Source organism: Choloepus didactylus, chromosome 17 (assembly GCF_015220235.1).
Source record: "Choloepus didactylus isolate mChoDid1 chromosome 17, mChoDid1.pri, whole genome shotgun sequence".
In the NCBI taxonomy this organism is placed as follows: Eukaryota; Metazoa; Chordata; class Mammalia; order Pilosa; family Megalonychidae; genus Choloepus; species Choloepus didactylus.
This window is the reverse complement of record NC_051323.1, coordinates 37,861,125-37,878,380: the sequence shown is the minus strand read 5'-3', so window position 1 is coordinate 37,878,380 and position 17,256 is coordinate 37,861,125. Positions and strand designations below refer to the sequence as shown.

Sequence of the window (17,256 nt, the reverse complement as noted above, 5' to 3'; positions counted from 1 at the left end):
TCATCAAAAACTTTGGAGGTTTTTAATAAAAACAAACAAATAAACAAATAAAAAACTATGGAGGTAAGAAGAAAGTGGGTTAAAATACCTAAAGTGTGGAGAGAAAACAATTGCCAACCAGGTGTTTTATATCTGGCTCAACTGTCTTTCAAAAATGAGGGAGAGGAGTGACATCATCAACACGATGATGTAAACAGCTACTGAAAATTTTCTTCAGAGATTCAATGAAAAAAGGATAATTCTAAACTCCAGAGGAGGATATAGACTGGAGAAGGATCCTGCAAATGCTGAATTGAAGAAAAAGAAGAAGTATCAGGTAGGAATCTTCTCTACCGGACCAGTCAGTCCTCTCCCTTTCCCCTCACTTGGTCTCAGTTTGGGAAAGGCACAGAATCAACAGACAGGACCCCTCCCACTGGGGACAAAGAATATAAAATCTCTCATGGCAGTGAGACATACCCCACCATTTGAAGACCTGGGGGACAGGGGAGGATATTTCAAGGCCCAGGTCAGTGAGGGACAAAGAGACTGAGAAAATGTGGACAGACGCTCTGTTTCTAGCACTGAGACTGGAAGCCCTTCCCCCTCCCTTGAGGGGAGCAGCAGTGAGCAGCCATTTCCTTGCCTTGGGGATGGCTGGAGTACTGAGGGGGTCCCCTGCCACAGGTTTTGGCTGGAAAAGTGAGGTCACAGGAACCCCACAGTTTCAGCTCACCTGTGTAAACACAACCTGTGGTCAGCGGCAAAGCAGCCTCTGAGAACAGATTAAGTCACCAAACAGTGCTGTCCGTTGGACGGTTTGGAAGGTGCAAGGGAATTGAAACACTTTTAAAAAGATGTCCTAGACCCTTTCTTAGGACCACAGGAGCTGGTCTACCTGCCCTGTATGGAAACCTGGCTCTGTTTTGGTTGAGAAATACAGAAGACCCAAATGTTAAAGCAGGGCTATAAAACAAACCCAGGTCTTGCTGGCCAGTGGAAAACAGAGCACCACTGGAAGCTGGCAGATTTGTATTACCACACACAGTGAACTTGCTGGGGTGCCCAGTGCCTACCACCCATCCCTGTGGCAGGCCACAGTGGGTGCCTGATTTTGGGGGAAGACTGGGGCTAGAGCCAGTCTAACAACTGGAAAGCAAGAGAAACAAAGAAAAGATAGAGATCAAAGACAAACCAAGAAGAAAACCCTAGGCAAAAGACAGAAAACAACCTCCAGAAGCAACTAATTAAGAAAATCTGTCTAGACAGCAAAAAATCATGAGCCACACCAGGAAACACAAAGATATGACCCAGTCAAAGGAACAAACTAACACCTCAACTGAGATTTAGGAGTTGAAACAACTAATTAAAAATGTTCGAACAAATCTTCTAAATCAAATCAACAAGTTGAAAGAAAATATGACAAATGAGATGAAGGATATAAAGAAGACAATGGGTGACTGTAAAGAAGAATTCATAAACTTGAAAAACAAGTGGTGGAACTTATCAGAATGAAAGGCACAATAGAAGAGATGAAAAACCCAGTGGAGACATACAACAGCAGACTTGGAGAGGCAGAAGAAAGGATTAGTGAGCTAGAGGACAGGACATCTGAAATCCCACACACGAAAGAACAGATAGGGAAAAGAATGGAAAAATATGAGCAGGGTCTCAGGGAACCGAATGACAACGTGATGTGCATGAATATACGTTTTATAGGTGTCCCAGAAGGAGAAAAGAAGGGAAAGAGGGCAGAAAGAATAATAGAGGAAATAATGAATGAAAATTTCCCAACTCTTATGAAAGATATAAAATCACAGGTGCAAGAAGCACAACATACCCCAAACAGAATTGATCCAAATAGACCTACTCCAATACACTTATTAATCATATTTTCAAATGTCAAAGACAAAGAAAGAATTCTGAAAGCAGCAAGAGAAAAGCAATCCATCATATACAAGGGAAGCTTGATAAGATTAAGTGTGGATCTCTCAGCAGAAACCACAGAGGCAAGAAGGCAGTGGAAGAGAAAAATGCCAGCCAAAAATCCTATATCCAGCAAAACTGTCCTTCAAAAATGAGGGAGAGTTTAAAATATTTTCAGATAAACAGACACTGAAAGAGTTTGTAAATAGGAGACCTCCTCTACAAGAAATAGTAAAGGGAGTGCTACAGGCAGATAGGAAAAGACAGGAGAGAAAGGTTTGGAGAAGAGTGTAAAAATGAAGATGAAGATATCAGGAGATAGAAACAGGGTTGAGATCGGGCATTTGATGCTGAAGGAGTATAAAATGTTCAAGAGCATTGATTGTATGGATACAGAAATGGATAAGCACAATACTGTATGATGGTAGCACAATATTGTAAGTACACTGAACAAAGATGACCGTGAGTATGATTGAAAGAGGAAAGTTAGAAGTATGTATGACACCAGAAGGAAAGATAGAAGATAAAGACTGAGGCTGTAAAACTTAGTGAAAACTAGAGTAGTCAATGATTTTGATTAAATGTACAAATATAAGAATGTTTTTATGTGAGGGAGAACAAATGAATGTCAACTTTGCAAGGTGTTGAAAATGGCATGGTATTGGGGAAAAATATAATCAATGCAAACTAGAGCCTATAGTTAACAGTAACATTGTAATATTCTTCCATTAATTGTAACAGGCAATATACCAAAGCTAAATGTCTATAAGAGGGGAATATAAGGGAGGGGTATGGGATTCTTGGCAGTGGTGGTGGTGTCTGACCTTTCATTGTATTTTTTTAAATTTTTTCTTTAGTTTTATTTAGTCATTTCTTTTTCTTTTTTCTTCTCTTCTCTCTTTGCGGAAGAAATGCAAATATCTTCATATACATTGTGGTGGTGAATGCATTACTATGTGATAACAGGAACCACTGATTGTTTACTTAGGAGGGAATGTATGGTGTGTGACTAAAACTGTTTAAAAAGTAAACAGGTCCCAGGGGTGTAAATCTCCCTGGCAACGCAGAGTATGACTCCCGGGGATCAATGTGGACCCGGCATCGTGGGACTGAGAGTATCTTCTTGACCAAAAGGGGGATGCAAAATGAGACGAAATAGTTTCAGTGGCTGAGAGATTCCAAATGGAGTCGAGAGGTCACTCTGGTGGACATTCTTATGCACTATATAGATAACACCTCTTAGGTTTTAATGTATTGGAATAGCTAGAAGTAAATACCTGAAACTACCAAACTCCAACCCAGCAGTCTAGACTCCTGAAGACAATTATATAATAATGTAGATTACAAGGGGTGACAGTGTGATTGTGAAGACCTTGTGGATCACACCCCCTTTATCTAGTGTATGGATGAGTGGAGGAATGGGGATAAAAACTAAAGGACAAACGGGGTGGGATGGGGAGATGATTTGGGTGTTCTTTCTTCACTTTTATTTTTTATTCTTTTTCTGGTTCTTTCTGATGTAAGGAAAATGTTCAGAGATAGATTGTGGTGATGAACGCATAACTATGTTATACTGTGGACAGTGGATTGTATATCATGGATGATTGTATGATGTGTCAATGTATTTCAATAAAACTGAATTTAATTAAAAAAAAAAAGTAAACAGGGATACAGGTGCTGGAGAAAATCAGGAGAGAGGGAGGTACCTAATCACTGTCAATGGGGAAGTAGAATGGCATAGCCCATCTGGAGGGCAGTGTGGTAGTTCCACAGGAAGCTAAGTATGGGGTTGCCATATGGTCCTACAACCCCATTATTGGGTATATACTTGGAAGAACTGAGAACAGAGACACGAATGGACATTTGCACAGTGAGGTTTAGGTGGCAGTATTCACAATTCGCAATGGATGGAGGTGGCCTAAGGGTACATCGACTGGTGAACAGAATGGCAAACTATGGTGTATACATACAATGGAATATAGAGCAACTACAAGAAGGAATGAAGTTGTAAGGTATGCAACTAGGTGAATGGACCTTGATGAAAAATGTCAAGTGAAATAAAACAAATAAAAAGACAAACGTAATATGGACTAACTATAATGTGTAAACTCTGAGAATTTAATCTGAGAGCATAGATTATCAGGGGAAGGTTTATGGTAAAGGTTCCCTAGACTGTAAGCTCTTACAGCAGTTACATCTATTCCTGAGTTGTAATGGCTATTTCTAAATTCTGAGATGCTGAGCTCTTGTGTATAACCTGGTCAGTTCCTGGAACTTCTGGTATCTGTGTGACATGACACCTTAGACTAAGAGCCAGAGTTTAGCAGCTATGAATGTCAGCATTATCCCATACAGCAAATGTTATAGAGGCTGAAAAAGAGATCAGACTTCAGTTAGAGATAAGAACGAAATGGACTTGGTTAGGACTAAGGTAAATCAGACTAAAGGGTAAAGGATGATATTGACAATGTCTTAAAACTTCAACTTCCGTGTGAGACCAAAAGAAGAGTGTTTATTTGGTGCAAGATCTATGTTTTCTATAGCACACTATATAATTTAACTTGTATGGTCAGTTTATTCAAACACCATAATTACGTGGAACTTTGAATAGGGAGTGAGATATGGTTGCTTTGTACAGGTTAGTGTGATGCCCCAATACATCCCAGAGTAATCTGGGCAAACAATAAGAATGTATTTGTAAAATCCCCTTGAGGAACTGGGGGAAAATGTGGAAATATTAAACTTCCCCACTTTGGGAATTACTGATATTCTCACAAGCAGTCTTGCCCTTATGAAGTTTGTTACTGCAAAGGAGAGGCTAAGCCTACTTATAATTGTCCCTGAAAGTCACTCCCAGGGAACCTCTTTTGTTGTTCAGATGTGGCCTCTCTTTCTAAGCCCACTTGGCAGGTAAACTCACTGCCCTCCCCCTATATGAGACATGACTCCCAAGGGTGTAAATCTCCCTGGCAACGTGAGACATGACTCCCAGGGATAAGCCTGGACCTGGCATTGTAGGATTGAGAAAGCCTTCTTGACCAAAAGGGAAAGAGAAAGGAAACAAAATAAAGTTTCAGTGACTGAGAGATTTCAAATGGAATTGAGAGGACATTCTGGAGGTTATTTTTATGTGTTATATAGATATCCCTTTTTAGTTTTTAGTGTATTGGAATAGCTAGAAGGAAAAACCTGAACTATTGAGCTGCAACCCAGTAACCTTGATTCTTGAAAACAATTGTATAACTATATAGCTTACACTGTGTGACTGTGTGATTGTGAAAACCTTATGGCTCACACTCCCTTTAGCCAGTGTATGGACAGATGAGTAGAAAAATGGGGGCAAAAAATAAACAAATAATAGAGAAGGAGGGGGGATGGGATGTTTGGGGTGTTCTTTTTTACTTTAATTTTAATTTTTATTCTTTTTTTTGTAGTAATGAAAATGTTCAAAAATTAATTGTGGTTGATGAATGCACAACTATATGATGGTACTGTGAATAATTGTATGCTTTGGATGATTGTATGGTATGTGAATATATCTCAATAAAATTGAATTTAAAAAAATAACAACAACAGAAAAGGATGGATTAATACATTCCCATAGCTGAGGGAGTTCATCAATACTAGACCTACCCTACAAGCAATGCTAAAGGGATTCTTCAGGCTAGAATGAAAGGACACTAGACAGTGGTTCAATGTGGCATAAAGAAATAAATGCCTCTTAAAGTTAACCATACAGTTAAATATAAATGCCAGTACCTTTGTATTACATTTTGTGGTATGTAACTCCACTGCTTACATCCTGCAGGTGCTAAAATGCAAATGCATAAAAAGTAATGATAAATCTATGGTTGTGGACATACAATGTACAAAGAAATAATATGTGATAAGTACAAAAAAAGGTGGGGGAGGAATGGAGGGCAATAACACTGTATGTGCATATAGTGAAGTCAAGTTGGTATCAATCAAATATGACTGTTACTATATTTAGAGTGCTAAATTTTAATCCCATTGCAGCCACAAGGAAAATAGATGAAAAATATAGCCATAAAGAAATGAGAAGGGACTCAGTATGGTACAATACAAAAAATCAAATAAATATGAAAGTAGTTTTTCAACCACTGCAAAAATAATTCATTAATTTTAGGAAGATATTTATTTCTCACTTCTTATTTTGTACTTTATTTTTGTAAGAAGGAAATAAGCTGGCATATATATTTATGAGTAGGAAAAGGAAACCATTTTACTAGGAAATGGGTATTTTCTGATAATATCTGCTATAATAGGCTAAAATTTGTGAAAAAATACACAGAGTATTCTAATATAAAAACCATTTATAAACCACCTATGAAGAGAAACTGTGGCATTTTTGTCTCCTATAATCAACCTTCCTATGAACTGAATTACTACTTAGATTTAAATATAAAACATCCTCCTAGGGGAAAATGAGAATCTAGAAGGAATAATTTTTAAAAATAATTCTGGGAGGTTCAAAAGATAAGCAGTTTCCCTAAGTATGAGATGTATCCCTATCCATAAAAAAGTACATCATCACTATTTTGATTTAATGTTGAATACTTAAAGGCATCCTGAAAGCCCCTATTTCTAACTAATACTGTGTAATCTGTCCTCAGGATTGACAATGTGTAGTACAATTTGCTCTGCCACAGATGAACCCTTTAATAGTCTTTCTGTTAAAATCTAATTTTTGTTTCTGGTTTTCCATCTATCAAATCTCCAAATCCCAATTTTTCCAGTGATTCTTGTGCCATTAGCTGTCTTTCCATTCTGCATTCTAAATAATCTTTTGATTCATTTCTGCAAAGCATTTTCAAAATGACTGTCATAGAGACATTTCATGAATTTCTCTTTAAAGCCTGTGGCTTCACCCTCTGCACCCTGGTTTGTCAGGGAGGGCTGGGAGAGTAGACGCTGCTTCTCCAACAGCAGCAGCCAGGAAGCCCCTTGCAGGGCCCTTCTGAGGCCCAAGCCGCTTTCCCAACCAGGCCCCAACTCCAGGCCGCGGCTGCCAGTTGTTTGTCCCCAAGTTCGTCATTGTCTACAGGATACACATTTCTTTCACCGGAGGACATCGTATACTTCCGTTTAATGGAAAAGGCATCTAGTAAAGCTTGTTGTAAAGCAAAACTCTGTAAATAAATGCCTTCCCCCATCCATAATTTCCAATATAAAATCAAAGAAACAATTATCAGCCATAGAAAATACTGCCAGCTTTATTTGTTCATACCCGACTTTTTTCCAAACAGGATTTAAAGTGATTTATAAGGGTATATAAAATTATAACAAGAGAATGTACAATTAAAAGTGGAAAAGAATGAAAAAACAAGGGTGGGGACCTAAAACTGAGCCAGGAACAAGGCTTTAAAAATACCTAAAATAACTTCTGCAATGGGTGGGGCTCCACTTTGGCTCTAATCTGTCTAGCAGCCCTCTATCGACTAATGGCATCACCTCAAAAAACTCAAATTGCTTATGAACATATCCGAGGGAGGTGGAGAGGTCAGGGTGAGGGTTGCAAATACAGGTGCCTCTGGCCAACCTGCTTTTCATTTGGTTTGATGTAGGAGTAGATTTTAGCATATCTGGAATAGAGAACATCCTGGACTGTGTTCCCTTAAAGCAATCCTCCTCAAATACTGTTCTTCAGAGACAAGGCACTCATAAATATTGGAAGGCACTGAATTCAAAACATAGGCAGGCTTCACTTGCCAAGAACAGAACCTTAAAGATGTATCAAGTAGCTCTGTGCCTCTCCTCACCTTCACAGTCAGACATCTCAAAAGATTTATCTGTTCTTGCTGTCTCCATATCTTTACTTCCTCCTCACTAAACCATTCTAATCTGGCTTCTACCCCCACTACTTCACTGAAGCGGATCTTGCCAAGGTCCCCAAAGACCTCCACACTGCTAAACATGAAATCCACTGGCACTTTTCAGAAAGTTAATACTTTGCTTCAGAAGTTGACTGCTCTCTCTTCTTTGAAATTTGTTGTCCTTAGTTTCCCTAACACCACACTTTCATTTTTATCCCCCTCTTCTCTTGTCATCTCTTCTATGTCCCCTTTGTCTGCTCCTCCTTCTCCACCAATATTCAGTGTTGGTGTTTTTTTTTAGTTTCCTGGGCTGCTCAAGCAAATGTCATGAAATGAGTCACATTAAAGAATGGGAATTTATTAGCTCATTTAAGGCTAAAAGAAAGTCCAAATCAAGGTGTTATCAAGGTGATGCTTTCTTCACAACGACTGGAGTCCTGGGGCTGGCTGTTAGCAATCCTTGGTCCTTACTTGTCACATGGCAAGGCACATGGCAGTGTCTCCTGATCTCTCCCTTCTCTTCCAGGTTCCTTCGATGTTCCTCTTCTGGCTATTCTCCCTTTCTCTCTCTGATTTTCATTCTCTTATAAAGGACTCTAGTAATAGGATTAAAACCCATCCCGATTGAGATGGGCCGCACCTTAACTGAAGTAACCTCATCAAAAAGTCCTCCGCATAGTGGGTTCATGCTCACAGGAATGGATGAAATTTAAAAACAGATTTTTCTGGGCTGCATTGCTCCAAACCACCACAGTGTTCTTTGGGATTCTGTTCTAGCACTGGGAAGAACTCCAGATCTGAGAGGGTCTACAAAAGTGATGCCACCATATGAACCAGTAACAAATATTTCTACTACTTCTGAATCCAATAGCACTAGACACATAGAATTTTGTGAAGTTCTTATTAACTGAATAATAGCTAATGGATATCATATATTGGCTTGCTCAACATCTGTTCCAGTCTTCTGCTGGCTTTACTGAAGATACTGGACATCTAGGAGCTACATTTCTCTGCCTCCCTTGTAGCTAGGGCTTCAACTGTGATTTAGGTTTCATCAATCATAGGTACTTATGTGAAACTTGAATTTGGAACTGAGTTAGTTGGGGAGAGAGGCAGCAGTCCCAAGCCATCCATTTAGCTGGTCTGAGAATCTAGCAGACATTAAGGAGCCCACAATTCAGGTGGTGGCTTCCTGATACCTGGACTGCAGTTAGGGCAATGTGTCCATAGGTGCAGTGATTTCAGTGGCAGCCTTCTGATTCCCAGGAGTTCCCTCAATGGGACTGTAAGGAAAAATTGACCAAGGCTTGAAAATGGGTCAAAGAGATTAATGGGTATCCTTTCAGGGGAGAGCTGGGTATTGTCTAGTGGAACCTCGAGAAATTTTCTGATTCTATATGAGTGTGCAACTTTGATTGACTTTCTATTGACCGGGCTATTTTACAACTCTGTTAGATAGATGTTTACTTGTAGAAAACTATAGAAATACAAATAATTCTTGCCCATTGTAATGCAAGTGAATTTTTTTCTGACAGATTTACAATTGATCTTTGCCCTAAAGAAAAGATAATGTCCAACATTATATTGTATTGCCCTGTAGCTGCACTGTCTAATATGGTAGCCATTAGGCTCTTGTGGGTTTTGAGTACTTGTTATGTGGCTAGTCTGAATTGAGATGTACAGTAAGTGTAAAATACATGCTGGATTCCAAAGACTCATTATGAAGAAAGTATATCGAATATCTCTTTGGTTTAATTAATTTATCATTTACATTGATTACCACTTGAAATTATAATTTTTTGAAAAAATTGGGTTAAACATTAAAATTAACTTCACCTGTTCCTTTTTACTTTTTAAAATATGGTTTCTAGAAAAATTTAAATTACATATGAGGCTTGCATTGTAGTTCTGTGGGACAGTGCTGCCCTATAGAATTTTAATCACTTTTGCATTGATTAGCAAGTTGATTTCAGCATTCCTGAATGTGTGTATGTGTGTGTGCGTATCTCTCCAAGTTCTCCTTTGAACCTGACTTAACATCTTACAGGTTTCCTCATTAATTAATGCATTGAATAAAATCTTCACCATATGTTCATTTTATACTTTCATGAGAATCACGGTTTTAACATTTTATCCTTTAGCAGCCAATTCTGCAGAGCTGCTTTTGGAATCATTCCAGCAGGCTCAAGGTAAAGCTGCTCCTCTGGCCCTCCCAGTGATTTTGTAAGCCCTTAATTCCCTATATTAAATTCATTTCTAAAATACATAAAGTGGTTTTGGTATCTCTAACTGCACCCTGACTGACAGAGTAACTAATAGTTATTGAGTGCCTACTGTGCAGTGAGTTGCTACATGGTGTGTTATGGGAACATAGGCTCAGACACAGCAGAAACTTTCAGCAAATGACCGCTTTATTACTTACACAACAAAAGGGTCCAAAAGAGCAGGAGAAGAGATCCCACAGTGGATCTTCCTGGGGAGGCCAAACTGCTCGGGTTGGGTTGGATGGATGGCAGCTCTGCATGCCCCATTTCACATCAGAAGGGAGAGATAACTTTGTGTTGCCTGAGGTGGGTATTTATCCACTACAAGGAGAGGGAGTCCTGCAACTGAGAATTTCCTACTTTGTTAGGCATCTGGGGCTGCTTGTTCCCAGTTTCCAGGTTTAAGTTCTGGTCAGGCCTTTTCATCAAACCTAACATCTCCCCATGGTTGTGAATGGAAACAGACTGAAACATTGTCCTACAACAGAAGAGGAAGCGGGGTTTAGGCGTGTGTCTATGACTTCCCCAGCATATAGGATATTATTTGTCCACATATAATTGAATAAGGAAACTTGTTAAAAGGAGAATAGCAAAAATGTTTGTGTACTCTCCTTCCATTATTAATGCTAGTTTAAAAGCTTGAAATGGGCAGGCAACTCAATACTTTGCATCACACACCATGTTAGTTTTTAATTCATTAGTGATCTTTTCCTACTCTCTGCTTCTTGCTGTGGTCTGTGTTTTATGCTGGTGCTGAAGAGATATCCAAAAGATTACACTGCCCACTTTAGTTCCAGGAAATAGAACTGCTATGAATTATTAATACTGTTGGCTTTATAATGCTTTAGTTTCATCTCTTTGTTTCAGGGAAGAATATTAGGTAAATGGAATTTTTTATGTCACCCCAGCAACTTACTACATTTTGTAGGAAAAACTAACTCACTTGAATTATAGAATAGAAAACCCTATCTTGATTTCACTTCTATATATAATGGATTCTCCATATATTCCACTCCCCCATATTCTTGCTCAGCAATAGGATAATGGAGAAGGTTTCAAACCGAGCTCCCCAGAGCCTTTGGGGTGCCCCAGAGGTGCTTGCAGTACAGCTGGGGGAAAGGGAAAGCTATGGTGGGTTCTACATCCCCAGCCATATCATTGTTTCAGAGAATAAGTTTGTTCTTCTGCTATAAGCCTTAGGCTTTTGTGCAAGATTTCCTTTGAAGAAAGGATTCTTCTCTTTAAAAAGCTTGAAAATCCTGGTTTGATGTCTTAAGGATTTTATTTCATAATCGCAATATGTCTGAACATCTACAACTGTGTACTAGTTTTAACAGAAGACCGCAGCATGTTGGTGTGATGAACTGGTGAGTCTTGTGGCTGGGTTTGCAGAATGGGCTTTGCCCTCCTGGGTGTTGTAAGACTTGCCCTGAACTGTCCACTTACATAAATGAGTAAACTCACATTCACAAGAGATGCAGTGAAATTTGGGAGCTGGCAAAAATAAATGAACCAGTTATACAAGTAACCTTGTTTCCCAAGCTTATATACCAGTTGTTAGGACAGATCCGCCTCCAAAATTTCCTAGAAGGATGAATATAATAGTTACTAGTGTTATTTCATCAGAGGCTACCACGAGTAAAATATTTTATCATTTATCTATAAAAGGAGCAACTATTTCTTTAAATTTTAGTGATTAAAAAAAATCGAGGGTTCTAATCTGTGCTAGGTAAAATTGAAGAAATTATATGGATGTGTTCAGCTTTTCCTTCTGTGTAGTAGACTGTGTAGGACCCTGAAAAATGCCCCTCTTCTCATATATGTAAGTTGTAGGGCTGAAAAAGGTGCACTGGTGACAATGACTCATTCTTTTGATATATATTTATTGAGTACCTACCCTTGCCAGGCACTGTGCTATATGTTGAAAATATAATAGTGAGTAAGACTCCAATCTTACCTTCTCAGAATTTGCATTCTAATATGGAGGAGGCACATAACGAATGCAAAAACAATTAGAGCAACATAGTAATTAGAGAATGTGACAACTGCCATGATGCACACAACAGAGTGGGGCTGGGACTCTTTTTAGATGGGTTGGTCAAAGAAGAGCCTCGTGGAGTACATAAATGTTAGTGCATTTTCAGAGGCCGCATATGGCCTTTTGCTGGCTGCCAAGGCCACGAAGAAGTGGCACTTATTGTACTTGATGGCTAAGTATGTGCCATCTGCACCAAAGAATTAGAGTAAATGCTGTGGAAACCCTGAGGGGACCAGTAGTTGGTCACCTCCTGAATATGAACAGAAAATTATAGCACTATTTGTTCTTATTAAACAAATAGCTTTTCCTTAGCCATTTAACATTTATCACCGCTGTGTTTGATTTTTGTTTTTTAATGCAAAGATGGCCTACAGAATACTTTAAAGTAATACATACAAGATCATTCTCCTTTGCCATTCTGTAAAATTTGTTTTCACAACTGTGAATAAGCCTTATCAAATGTGTAAGAAATGCATCTGTAATGAAATCTCTTCTTACATTGTAATTGCTTAAGGTGACATGATTTTGGTAAAGGAATAAAATAGATTATTTTTAAAATTAGTTTAATTTTCATAACTTCCATATAAGGCATTTAAAATATATTAGAGTAAAGAGAGATACATGAAACATAGTTGTCAAGTAACGTGAATGAAGTTTTCTAGTTTACATTCTCATTCTTTCATTTTTACTGGTTGAAACTTCTTGTTCTTTGTTTTTAAAAGTCTATCAGTGGATCATATTTCTTAAATAAAATTACCTGAAAGGCGTACAAAGCCAGATTCAGATTTATAGCAGAATTATTAGACTTCAGTCTCTTTCAAGAAAATATAATACAGCCATCCGTCCTTTCAGTATTTGTTGTGTCTATCCAAGTAAGAAGTAAAACATGCTGGAGCCAGGAAGTGTATTGTGGTTGTGCTGGCTCCCTTTCTGGGTAAACACTCTACGCAGTTTGTTCTTTCTCTGTACAGTTACTATAGCAATTCTCTGAAAGGCAGGTAAGTAGCCCAAATGTGGTTTGTCTAAAATAAAGAGCAAATTTGAAATTATCCAGTAAATGTGATTAAAATGGACTAATAGAATTAATTTAGGAAAAATACATGAGGTGGTTTACCTAAGAACCCCAAAGAAAATAAAACCATTGTACTGCCAAGGAAGTTCAGTAAGTCACCTGAATCACAGTATAGGAAGATTATTAGTTTCCTATTTACCAGTTAAAAAATCATAAAAGCATCCTGTTCAAAATAGCAAGAAAAAATGGAATATACCTAAGTATAAACTTATCAATAAATATATAGAACTTAAATTAAATAAACTATAAAATTTTAGTGAGAACGTAGAGAATGGAACAAAAGTAGAGAAAATTGATGTTCTTGGATGACAAGATTAAATGTTGTTAGGATGTCAGTTCTCTTCAAGTTACTTTTAGATTTAAAAGAAGCTTTAAAGGGACTGAATAAAATTAAGCTAAAATTTAGTAGGATAAATATATGCATTAAGTAGGGACATTTAGAAATCGAAGAATAATGAAGTGGGAACATAGGAACTACTAGACATTGAAATATATTACAAAGCTATAATAATTAAAATAGTTTAGTATTGGCTTAGTGATTAACCAAAGAGATCAATGGAGCTGAATAGAATGTCTGTAAACACACTTAGGCATATATACAAATTTATATTTATAGTATTTGTTACTAGTTGCCTTTGAAATCTGTAGGAAAGGGTAAGTTTTTCAGCAAATGGTGCTTGGGAAAATATCTCACAATTAAAAATTAAGACTTCTTTTTCACAAAATGCAATTAAATAACTCCAGATGAATTAAAGATTTAAATATAAAGGATAAAGCCATACTTTCAGTTAAAGAGGTTATATTTTGAACCTATACATTTACCTTTGTTCCCATCTAAACTCCACTTAAGTGTCAGTGAAAAAAAAGAATTTTTAAGAGATTTAAATCCAAAAAAACAAAAATAACGGGAGCAAAGGCTACGGCAACAAAACTTTGGAAATGAAAGCAGATGAACAAGTTGTAACGCAGACCTAAATTATAAGCTGACACTGGCAAAAGCAGAGCAAAGCCTGGTTCATACAGTGAAAACCCCCAAGGCTCAGCCTGCTGGAAGTGGCATAAAGGTGAGGTTAAAAATGGGAAGATTGATTAAAAATCTGTTTAATAAGCAGTTATCCCCCACACCACACTAGGGAGCAGTTGCCCTACCTGTCCCCAAGGAAGCTGGAGTTTCATTCTCTAGAGAGAGTGTGGTAGGCACAGTTGAGAAAAAATGTATTGTGCTGAAAACAGGGGGACTCAGTGAAAGCTACTGAATGTTGAGGCCTTAACCTTTTTCCCAGATCCCCCAAACACCCATTGTCAGAAAGGAAATTGGACATGTTTCACCTGGAGAATATGATCAGTCCAAGAGAGAAGATACAAAGAGACCAACGTCAGAGGTTCCCCAATGAAATGGTTTATTCAGGTCAACCTAGTAAACCCAAGACAGTAGCTCTGCAGCATGCTGAAATTAAAATCCAGTCCAGATTGTGGGTAGGAGGTCCTACCCCCATCCCTCCCTCTGGGAAACATGATCAGCTTGTTAAATCTGCACCTCACATGTATTGTTCCTAATGACAAGCCTTTGTCCCAGGCATTGATGCCTGGCCCCTCTGGTTTTGACCATGCTTGCAGGACTGGCGTCTCAGGAGGCATATGACATTGCAAACAGGCCGGTTTGCAGCCTCCTGGCCAGAGAGCCTAACTTCATTGCTCTTTAGCAATCCTTTCATTCCAGGTTTGTTGACTCCTATAGCAATTATTATACCTGTTTTGCTTCCTTTAATCCCTCAACTCTACCTTTACCTCCCTTATTCTCAGTAGTCCACCTTACCTCCTACTCTACTGAGACAATGCAGGTTAGCTCATGTGAACCCCTCTTCATTTACAAATTGCTTTTTTTTCTTTCCAAATCTATTGTCATCTCTTCTGTACAAAGGAGTGTCCTCTTCCTTTTCTAAACCTAATCACTTAATCCTGTTTCTTCCAATCAGCTCTGGGGCCTGTCGCACCAATTACCATTCCTTTGTCTTGCATCTTCAGTTCCCCTTTGTGTGATTGTGAGAGCATGTCAGGGCTGAAGGTGCTGGAGCTGCTGCTAGCAGGTGGTCTTCAACCCTCAGCCCTCTTTGGTAATTGCCTTGGCTGAAAAAAGTCACTTCACAAAAGGTCACATCCCTTTCCCTGGACGGCTCTCCTCTAATGAAGGGTATATAGAGACCCAGCCCTCTTGTCTCACCTTGGGACAGCTCTGAAGGATATTCCCAGCTTTCGAGCGCCTTACGTAGCTGTATCTTCATTGAGACTGCATGACTGCACTGCTGCTTCCTCAGATGAATCCTGCTTCTTTCCAGTGCCTCCCAGAGTTGTTAAGTCCAATAAGAATCCCTCATTAGCTTCCCGCCTGCCATCTCAGGGTCCAAATCCCAGGGTACCTTCCCTATGACAGTATATCTGTAAAATACAAACATTTAAAAATTTGGCAGTACCACGTTGCATTTCCATCAGCAATGCAGAAGAGTGCCTCTTTTCCAACATTCTAACTGCCACTACTAGAGATTTTCAAACTTTAAAATTTTTGCTGTCTCATAAGTGACAAGTGGTGCCTCATTCTTGCTTTATTTGTTGTCTTTTTTTTAATTTATTGGCTATTTATATTTCTTTCCCTTTCATCTGTTTATGTTCTTTGCCTACTTTTACTGGATCAGCCATCGTTCATATATTGATTTGTAAATGCTCTTTGTATTTGTGTTTGGCTTAAAGCCAAAACAAACTGCAAATAAGATATGATGTGGACACTAAGTAACATTATCAATATTACTCATGCTGCTTGGTTTCCTATCATTCTTATATTGACATTCTCCATTCCAAATTCTGAAAAATTAACTGTTTTCTTTAGAACTCAGTTCAAATACCATTGCTATCATAAAGATATCTCTGAGTACCTTGGCCAGAAGTTAACTGCCTCTCTCCACCCCATTCCTCTCTCTCACTTTATATCGCTTATGTTGCACATCACATTCTGGTTTATATTATAATTATTTTATTATTCTCAAACTCTTCTATTAGATTATAAGTTACTGAGGGGAGGAGCTGACTTATATCTATGTATCCACTCCAGTATCTGATATCTAGAATATGCCTTGCATAAAATGTTACTGAAGTATTTATTGAATTGAATTAATTGGTGATGTTTGATTATGTGGTCCTCTTTTATACTGAGTGAGTGAAATATATGTTATTATAGCAATGACTAAGCAATCTGAGCTGATAACTCAATGTATTTAGTTTTTTGAGAGACCGACTACCTACCTGCCTCTGGCCCCCACCATGCTCAAGAACTTCTTCTCCAGCCAAACCTGGTGACTAAGGGGGATTCCCTGCCACTGGTAGAGGCAGAGTGGGAGACTCAGCTCTGTTACACTGTAGGGGCATGGCCACGCTGTGTCGTGGCTCCACACATGCCACTCCTGTTGCTAGGAACCACCTTGCCTGACCTGCCTACCCACCTAGGAGTGTCCTAGCCACCTGTCACTCACTCTTCATGTGCTGCTCTTGCAGTCAGCCCTAGACAGGTGTGGCTCAGGTCTGGAGATGGCGGAGCTAAGAGTTCTCCTAGTCAGCAAATCACTAGTTACTAAATTTCACAAGAATTCATGTCTAAGTACTGAGGATGTGGGTGCTCAATAAACGTTAACTTTTATGATTATATTTTTGACCTAGAAGTTTTCGAGATTTGACCAGTAAAATTGAAGCAATCAGCTCCTTTTCATAAAAATGTTTATTCTTCAACACATACAATTTCCATTTTTAATATTTCAACTAAATCAATTGAAGAAAATAAGATGTGATATTGTGTTGATAGTTTAGCTTTTAAAAAAGAAAAAAGGTCAAAATGAAACTGACACAAGAACCAGTAAAATTGTTGCGAGAACCAAAGAGAGGGTTAAAAGGAATCACTGGAATTCTCTGGTTTGATTAAAGGTATTTTTCAGATCATCAGAAAGCTTTAGCCTAGAAAATATTTTTAATCCAAGGTTACATGAGATTGTTACATATGTTATTGTACAGCTGTATATAGCACTGGCCTCACAACCTGAAATCACTTTGGGATATGTGGAAACTCATTGTATGTTTCTACAATAGCAGCTGGGACAACAG

The 17,256-nt window shown here is 38.4% G+C and overlaps 1 protein-coding gene across 2 annotated transcripts in view; it reads left to right on the top strand.

Moving 5' to 3' along the window:
• ACYP2 (acylphosphatase 2) overlaps positions 1–17,256 on the top strand; it is a 320,771-nt gene that overhangs the window by 302,088 nt on the left and 1,427 nt on the right. The gene's annotated exons all lie outside the window — the stretch shown is intronic.